Genomic DNA, 10,113 nt, shown 5'->3' with positions numbered 1-10,113 from the left:
ATTAAATAAATTACCCTATCCAAAATGATAAATTTTTTAAAATTCACCCCGGGCCCACGTGCCCGGGTTCTGAAAATTTTCGGATGAAAACGTTACACATAATCTCAAGAACTCAAATATATAATTTCTACCTAATTTCATAACTATTTTCGTGGTTAAAATCTCATTTTTATAAAAATCTAGGTTTTTCACCTAAACTTTTGATTTCTAAGATTTACTAGTTATAATCTACTTATAATCTATGTATTTAACTCAAGGAGTGTAGAATTAACTTACCTTCAAATTGTTAGTTGAACTCCCTTCTCAAAAGCTTTGAAATCGCCCGAAAATGGAGAGAAGATGGGCTCAAAATGTGTGAGCCCCGATTTTTAACCATTCTGCAAAGCAGTGGTTTCGCACCTGCGGAAGGGGTACCGCACCTGCGGATTTTGCACCTGCGGAAATTCCTCGCTGGTGCGAGTTTCACTCGCCTGGGCCACGATCGCATCTGCACAAAAATCCCCGCACCTGCGCGTTCGTAGGTGTGCAAATCGTCCGCACCTACGGTGGATTGCCCCTTCTCTTTTTCCGCTTATGCGCTCAAAATCTCGCATATGCGAGTGCCGCGCCTGCGAGCTTCTGTCGCATCTGCGAATGTCGCACCTGCGACTGGCTAAGCACAGGTGCGATTCTGACCGTAGCTAGGAGCTTCAGTTTTGGCTCCCAACTTCCAACTTGGTCCGAGCCTTGTGCGATTGACACTTGGGGTCCCCGGGACCCCGCTCGAACATACCAACAAGTTTGAAATCATAAAACGGACTCGCTCGAACTCTCGGGACGCGTAGAATAATATCAAAACTAAGAATCATACCCTAAACTAAATTGATTCAAACTTAAAAATTTTAATTTCTTCAAATTACTTTCAAATGCGCCGAAATATACTTAAACTACTCGGAATGACACGAAATTATGCGTGCAAGTCTTAAATCACTATACGGAGCCATTCCCAAACTCGGAATTCCAAACGGACTTTAATTTCTCAAAAATCTACTCCAAACCAAATTTAAAGAACTTTAAACCTTCAAATAGTTGATTTTTACTATTAAGCGTCAAAACGCTCCTGGGTTATCCAAAACCAGATTCGGACATACGCCCAAGTCCAAAATTATCATACGAACCTATTGGGACCGTCAAATCCCGATTTTGGGGTATCAAAATGTTGACCGAAGTCAAACTTGCCCCTTTAAGGTTAACTTAAGGAACCAAGTATCCCGATTTCAACCCAAACACTTTCAAATCCCGGACCAACCATCCCCGCAAGTCAATAATCATTAAAAGTACATACAGAAAGTTTTATTTTAGGGAATGGGGTTCAAAAAGTTAAAATGACCGTTTGGGTCATTGCATTTTCTACCTCTTAAACAAACATTCGTCCTCGAACGGATTTAGAGTTGTACCTGGAGTGCTGAATAAGTGTGGATATCTGCTCCACATGTCTTCCTCGGCCTCCCAAGTCGCTTCCTCAACTGGTTGGCCCCTCCATTGGACTTTTACTGCAGAAATCCTCTTGGACCTCAAGTGGCGAACTTGTTTATCAATAATGGCAAATGGCTCTTCTTCATAACCCAAACTCTGATCTAGCTGAACTGTGCTGAAGTCCAACACATGTGATAGGTCAGCATGATACTTACGGAACATAGCTACATGGAAAATTGGATGAACTCCCGATAGATTGGAAGGCAATGCAAGCTCATAAGCAACCTCCCCAACTCTTCTCAACACCTCAAATGGGCCTATAAACCTTGGGCTCAACTTTCCCTTCTTCCCGAATCTCATAATTCCCTTCATCGGCGAAACCTTCGAGAGAATTTTTTCACCTACCATAAATGATAAATCACGTGCTTTCTGATCCGCGTAACTCTTCTGTCTTGATGGTGCTGTACGGAGTCGCTCCTGAATCAACTTAACCTTTTCCAAGGCATCCTTTACCAAATTAGTACCATATAACTTAGCCTCACCGGGCTCAAACCATTCGATAGGTGAACGACATCGACAGTCATATAAAGCCTCAAATGGAGCCATCTCGATGCTGGATTGGTAACTGTTATTATAAGCAAACTCGGCCAAAGGCAGGAAATAATCCCACTGATCTCCAAAGTCAATCACACATCCCCTGAGCATATCCTCCAAAATCTGAATTGTCCGCTCTGACTACCCGTCGGTCTGCGGATGAAAGGTTGTGCTGAGCTCTACACGGGTCCCTAATTCACTCTGTACTGCTCTCCAGAAATGTGAAGTAAACTGAGGGCCTCTATCTGATATGATGGAAATTTGCACCCCGTGCAACCGAACTATCTCCTGAATATAAATCTGGGCCAATCTCTCTGAAGTATACGTAGTCACAACAGGAATAAAATCTGCCGACTTGGTTAACCTGTCAACAATCACCCAAACTGCATCAAACTTCCTCAAGGTCCGTGGCAACCCAACTACAAAGTCCATAGTAATTCGTTCCCATTTCCACTCTGGTATAGTCATCTGCTGAAGTAGGCCACCTGGCCTCTGGTGCTCATATTTGACTTGCTGGCAATTTAGACACCTAGCTACATACTCAACTATGTCCTTTTTCATTCGTCGCCACCAATAATGCTGCCTCAAGTCACGATACATCTTCGTAGTACCTGGATAAATAGAATACCGAGAACTATGTGCCTCCTCCAGGATCTTTTTTCTCAGTTCATCCATATTAGGAACACATAGACGATCCTAGAGTCACAGAACACCATCCGTATCAATAGTAACTTCTTTGGCACCACCTCGTAGTACCGTTTCTCGAAGAACCACTAAGTGTGGATCATCATACTGGCGAGCCTTGATCTGCTCAAATAGTGAAGACTGAGCTACGACACATGCAAGAACTCAGCTGGGCTCTGAAATATCTAGTCGCATAAGTCTGTTGGCCAAGGACTGGATATCCAAAGCTAATGGCCTCTCTTCTGCTAAAATGAAAGCCAAACTACCCATACTATCCGCCTTTCTACTCAAGGCATCTGCAACTACATTTGCTTTACCTGGATGATATAGGATAGTAATATCATAATCTTTTAGTAATTCCAGCCATCTGCACTGCCTCAAATTTAGGTCCCTCAGCTTGAACAAATGCTGCAAACTGTGATGATCAGTATAAACTTCACAAGACACCCATAAAGATAATGTCTCCAAATCTTAAGGGCGTGAACAATCGCAACTAACTCTAAATCATGTACCGGATAATTCTGCTCGTGGGGTTTCAATTGACGTGAAGCATATGCAATAACTCGCCCTTCCTGCATCAATTCACAACCTAAACCAACGCGTGAAGCATCATAGTACACTGTATATATTCCCAAACCGGAAGGTAACACTAACATTGGTGCTGTAGTTAATGCTGTCTTGAGCTTCTGAAAGCTTGACTCACAATCATCGGACAATCAGAACTGAACACCCTTATGGGTTAATTTGGTTAAAGGTGCTGCAATAGATGAAAAAACTTCCACGAACCGACGATAATAACCTGCTAAACCCAGAAAACTCCTGATCTCAGTCGCTGAAGTGGGACGATGCCAATTCTGAACTGCCTCAATCGTTTTGGGATCAACCTTAATACCTTCGCCTGATACAATATGTCCCAAAAATGCTACAAACTCTAGCCAAAACTCACATTTAGAGAACTTAGCATATAGCTTTTGTTCCCACAATGTCTGAAGCACTACTCTCATATGCTGCTCATGTTCCTCCTTGCTGCGCGAGTAGATCAAAATGTCATCAATGAAGACAATGACAAACGAATCAATATATGGCCCGAATACCCTGTTCATCAGATCCATAAACGCTGCCAGGGCATTAGTTAAACCGAAAGACATTACCAGGAATTCATAATGACCATATCTAGTACGGAAAGCAGTTTTCGGTACATCCATATCTCGAATCTTCAACTGATGATACCCGACCTCAAGTCGATCTTAGAGAACACCCTAGCACCCTGCAACTGGTCAAATAGGTCATCAATACGCGGCAACGGGTACTTGTTCTTAATAGTGACTTTGTTCAATTGGCGATAATCAATACATATCCGCATTGTTCCATCCTTCTTTTTCACAAATAATATTGGTGCACCCCAAGGCGATACACTCGGTCTGACGAACCCTTTGGCTAGTAACTCTTCAAGTTGTTCTTTCAATTCTTTCGGAGACATGCGATACTGTGGGATAGATATAGGCTGGGTATCTGGAGCCAAGTCAATACAAAAATCAATATCACGATCAGGTGGCATACCTGGAAGATCTGAAGGAAATACATCGGAGAACTCCCGAACTACTGGCACTGAATCAATAGCCGGAGTCCCTGCAGTAGTATCCCGAACATAGGCTAGATAAGCCAAACAACTCTTCTCAACCATGTGTTGAGCCTTTATAAAAGAAATAACCCGATTAAATGAACTAACCGACGAACCCTTCCACTCCAGCTTAGGCAAAGATGGAATAGCCAAGGTAGCAGTTTTGGCATGACAATCTAGAATAACATGATATGGAGATAACCAGTCCATATCCAGAATAATTTCAAAATCGATCATCTCGAGCGATAAGAGATCTGCTCTAGTTTCATAACCACAGAATGTAATAATACAAGATCGGTAGATCCGGTTCACAATAACAGAATCGCCTACAGGAGTGGACACATAAACATGAGTACTCAAGAACTCACGAGAAATACCCAGGAATGGAGCAAATAGAGATGACACATATGAATACGTGGATCCTGGATCAAATAATACTGAGGCATCTTTGCCGCAAATAGAAATAATACTTGTAATCACAGCATCTGAGGCCTCTGTATATAGTCTAGCCGGAAAAGCATAGAACCGAGCTGGAGCGCCAACTGGCTGGCCTCCGCCTAGCTGACCTCCACCTCTAGGACTGCCCCTACCCACTTGTCCTCCACCTCTTGGTGGTCGGACTACTGGTTGAGCAACTGGTCCGGTAAGCATAGGATGCTGACTCTGCTGTACTAGTCTTCCCCGAAGCCTGGGGCAAAACCTCCGTATGTGACTGGGATCCCCGCACTCATAACAACTCTTCGGTGCGATGGGCTACTGACTAAGTGTCTGGCCTTGGGGAACTGAATACCCACTGGGAGGACCCTGAATAACTGGTGGGCAGTAAGAATTCTCTGGTATAACACTGAGATAAGGTCGCACTAGAGCACCTCGAGGAGGTGGTGGTACTGAATATGGGGGTCTGCTGGACTGCCCCCTCACAAACTGACCTCTGTCCCCAGACGGAGCACCTCTGAACTCTCCAGAGTACCTGAACCGCTTATCTCTCATAATCTGATTTCGGCTCCGCTGACGCACACCCTCAATCCTCCGAGCTATCTCCATAACTCGCTCATAAGAAGTACCCATCTCAACATCTCGAGCCATAGTGGCCTGAATACCAGTATGTAAACCGGCTACAAACCTTTGCACTCTCTCCGCTTCAGTAGGGAGTATCATTAGTGCATGGCGAGATAATTTAGAAAACCTCACCTCATAATCAGTCACTGACATCTGACCCTGCTGGAGCTGCTCAAACTGAAACCGCAACTCTTCCCTCTGGGAGGGTGGAATATACTTGTCCAGGAAGATACGGGTGAACCTGTCCCAAGTCATGGGAGGAGAATTTGCTGGTCTGCCAAGAGCATAAGACTGCCACCATCTACGGGCTCTGCCCTCTAGCTGAAAAGTAGCAAAGTCTACCCCATGAGACTCCAATATTCTCATGTTGTATAGTGTATCCCTGCAACGATCAATGAAGTCCTATGGATCCTCATGTCGCTCACCCCCAAAGACATGAGGATGTAGTCTAGTCCATCTGTCTAATAGTTTCTGAGGATCGATGGCTAGAGCTGGCCTGGGCTCAGGTGTAGCTGCTGCCACTGGCTGGGCTCCACCCATGGGTAGTGCACCCTGGGTCTGAAATACAGCAGTTGCTTGTCCATGATCCTGCGCGGTAGGGGTTTGTGCTCCCCCGCCCGCCTGAGATGTGGCTGGGTCTGCCGGAAATAAACCAGCCATAGTCATATTGTCCATGAAATGCAGCATGTGACCCATGACATCCAGAAATCTCGGTACAGATGTGAAATTCACCGGAGCTGGCTCTGCCACAGGCACCTCACCCTGCTCCTCAATAATAGGATTCTCTGCTGGACCCACTGGCGGCATAGCTGGAATAGTCCTGGGACGTCCTCGCCCTCTACCACGGGCTGGAGCTCTCCCTCGTCCTCGGCCTCTAGCAACTGGGGAGTAGATCTTCCCCGGTCTGGAACTTCATTCGAGCGCGTTCTCACCATCTGTGATAGAATAAGAGAAGGATATTTAGTACTACATTAATTGCACGATGGAATATGAAGAAAGGTAATTTCCTAGCACCCTATAGCCTCTTGAAGATAAGTATAGATGTCTCCGTACCGATCCGCAAGACTCTATTAGGCCTACTTATAACTTGTAAGACCTAAGTGAACCTAGTGCTCTAATTCCATATTGTCACGACCCAGTTTCACCTATAAGTCGTGATGGCGCCCAACACTACAATTAGGCAAGCCAACTAATAAATTAAGCATACATTGATAAAATTTAAACCAGGAAAATATAATAAAATCCAAACTCTACCAATGTGTGTGCCAAGACCTAGTGTCACAAGTGTATGGGCATCTAGTAGATTATACAAAACCTCAATTACTGTCTGAAATAAAAATAGACAAAATAAAAAAAATACAATGAGAGACACTAGTAGCTGCAGAACGGATCAGAGAAACAGCTCACCACTATGCCCCTGAATAACGTGGGTGAAAGACGATAGGTCCCCCACTAGTACTTGCCTCAGTCCCTACACAAAAGTGCAGCAAGTGTAGTATGAGTACGTAAACAACGTGTACCCAGTAAGTATCAAGCCTAATCTCGAAGTGGTAAAGACGAGATGACCGACTTTAACACTCACTATGGGTCAACAATAATAATTGAAATATAACTAGGATATTTAAATCAGTGTAATTTACAGAGTTTTAAAAATAATTTATTTAATCAGCGGAAATAATGAAATTTCTCCAAATGCAACAATTCTCAATATATTAATTAAATTCTTTCAATTCAAATAATTTCTAATTTATCAATTAAATATCATTTACAGGAATAACAATTAATTCTTTAACAAGCAAGAATAATAATTCATTAAATTTCAAGGAATTTTTAATTTATCAATTAGATTCGCAAGCTGAAATAAATTATTAAAGTATCGTGTAATTATTAATATTATTAAGCACGATTTCTGCCGAGGACGTACGGCCCGATCCAGAGTGCCGTGTACACTGCCGAGGGACGTGCGGCGCGATCCATAGATGCATCTATCCAACCGAGGAGTTCGGCCCGCTCCACAAGAAAGGAGGACATTTTCTTATGTACCTCCGGAAGGAGAGTATATTTATTATGAGATAAACTCGGGAGGAAGAATAATTTCTTTTAATAATTAATTAATTTAAATAGATAATCAAACAAATAAATTTTTTCATCCTTTAATATTTTGATCTAACAATTCACATATATATATATATATATTATAATATATATATATCAATTAATATTAATTAAACAAAGAATACAATTTACACAAGTAATTCATGCTTTGAGTCCTAAACTATCCGGACTTTAGCATTAATAGTAGCTACGTACGGACTCTCGTCACCTCGTGCGTACGTAGCCCCCGCAATTATCAATAATTATTTAATTTAATCCTTATGGGGTAATTTTTCCCTCACAAGATTAGACAAGAGACTTACCTCGTCTCAAAGTCCACTTTCTGATTATCGCGTCGCGTAAAATTCTCGATTCGATGCCGAAAAATCCGAAACTATTCAAAAGTTATATAAAATAATTAATATATGTTCAATATTTCGAAATTCATCTATTAAATAAATTACCCTATCCAAAATGGTAAAATTTTTAAAATTCACCCCGGGCCCACGTGCCCGAATTCTGGAAATTTTTGGATGAAAACATTACCCATAATCTCAAGAACTCAAATATAAAATTTCTACCCAATTCCATAACTATTTTCGTGGTTAAAATCTCATTTTTATAAAAATCTAGGTTTTTCACCTAAATATTTGATTTCTAAGATTTACTAGTTATAATCTACTTATAATCTATGTATTTAACTAAGGAGTGTAGAATTAACTTACCTTCAAGTTGTTAGTTGAACTCCCTTCTTAAAAGTTCTGAAATCACCCGAAAATGGAGAAAAGATGGACTCAAAATGTTTGACCCCCGATTTTTAACCATTCTCCCAAGCAGTGGTTTCGCACCTGCGGAAGGGGTACCGCACCTGCCGATTTCGCACCTGCGAAAATTCCTCGCAAGTGCGAGTTTCACTCCCCTGAGCCACGGTCGCATCTGCGCAAAAATCCTCGCACCTGCGCGTTCGCAGGTACGCAAATCGTCCGCATCTGCGGTGGGTTGTCCCTTCCCTTTTTCCGCTTCTGCGCTCAAAATGTCGCATATGCGAGTGCCGCGTCTGCGAGCTTCTGTCGCATCTGCGAATGTCGCACCTGCGACTGGCTAAGCGCAGGTGCGATTCTGACAGTAGCTGGGAGCTTCAGTTTTGGCTCCCAACTTCCAACTTGGACCAAGCCTCGTCCGATTGACACTCGGGGTCCCCGGGTCCCCGCCCGAACATACCAACAGGTTTGAAATCATAAAACGGACTCGCTCGAATTCTCGGACGCGTAAAACAACATCAAATCTAAGAATCATACCCTAAACCAAATTGATTCAAACTTAAAAATTTCAAGTTCTTCAAATTACTTTCACATGCGCCGAAATATACTTAAACTACTCGGAATGACACGAAATTTTGCGTGCAAGTCTTAAATCACTAAACGGAACTATTCCCAAACTCGGAATTCCAAACGGACTTCAATTTATCAAAAATCTACTCCAAACCAAATTTAAAAAACTTTAAACCTTAAAATGGTTGATTTTTACTATTAAGCGTCAAAAAAGCTCCCGCATTATCCAAAACTCGATTCGAACATACGCCCAAGTCCAAAATAATCATACAAACCTATTGGGACCGTCAAATCCCGATTTCGGGGTCGTTTTCTCAAAATGTTGACCGAAGTCAAACTTGCCCTTTTAAGGCTAACTTAAGGAACCAAGTGTCCCGATTTCAATCCAAACACTTCCAAATTCCGAACCAACCATCCCCACAAGTCAATAATCATTAAAAGCACATACGAGAAGTTTTATTTTAGAAAATGGGGTTCTAAAAGTTAAAATGACCGTTTGGGTCATTACAATATAGTTCTCAATCATCTTGGTCAATATTTTTAACTTAAAATTTATTCATTGCTAATATTTCAGAAGTTGCCATGCTTATTTTTTACTTTCATCGAGAACACATAAACTTTTGAAAATTTATTTTTTTTCCCCCGAAATCTTCTTGAGAAGTATAGATTCTTAAATTCATTCAAAAACAAATACACACAGGATCATCTAACTGATAATAGACCTTCTGTTTTATCACAAGCAAAATGTAAATTAACCGAATTTATATTCTAAAATTATAAATTTTTAATGACGTCCTATTCCTAGCATCTCGGAGAATTAGGCCAGTTTTATCGTCTCGATAGTTTAGCCATGCACACTATTAACTGTAATGTGTTATATCTTTTTATATGAAATTTGATTAGTCGTATATATTTAAGTCTCATATTTCTAATTTTATGCAATTCTTTCTTCGTTAGAATTTTTTCTCAAAACAACAAATTACATGTTTATAGAAAATAGACATGTTAAATACAAATATTTCTCATGTAATATATAAAATACATTTATGATATAAATATAGTACTTATAAAAACTACAAGAACATCATTCAATATAATTATAGATTTTAATTGGTAGCTTGATCACTACGTAAAAATCACAAGAACTTTTGGCACTAAGAAAATCTTAAAAGACGTTTATTATCACAAAAGTCTGAGAACAAAATAAATGTTAGAAATTTTACCTCAAATATTCTTTTCCCCTTTTTAACTACGGAAAATTTGACCTCTTTAATA

Source organism: Nicotiana tabacum, chromosome 23 (genome assembly GCF_000715075.1).
Source record: "Nicotiana tabacum cultivar K326 chromosome 23, ASM71507v2, whole genome shotgun sequence".
NCBI classification, from domain to species: Eukaryota; Viridiplantae; Streptophyta; class Magnoliopsida; order Solanales; family Solanaceae; genus Nicotiana; species Nicotiana tabacum.
This window is presented reverse-complemented; position numbering follows the sequence as displayed.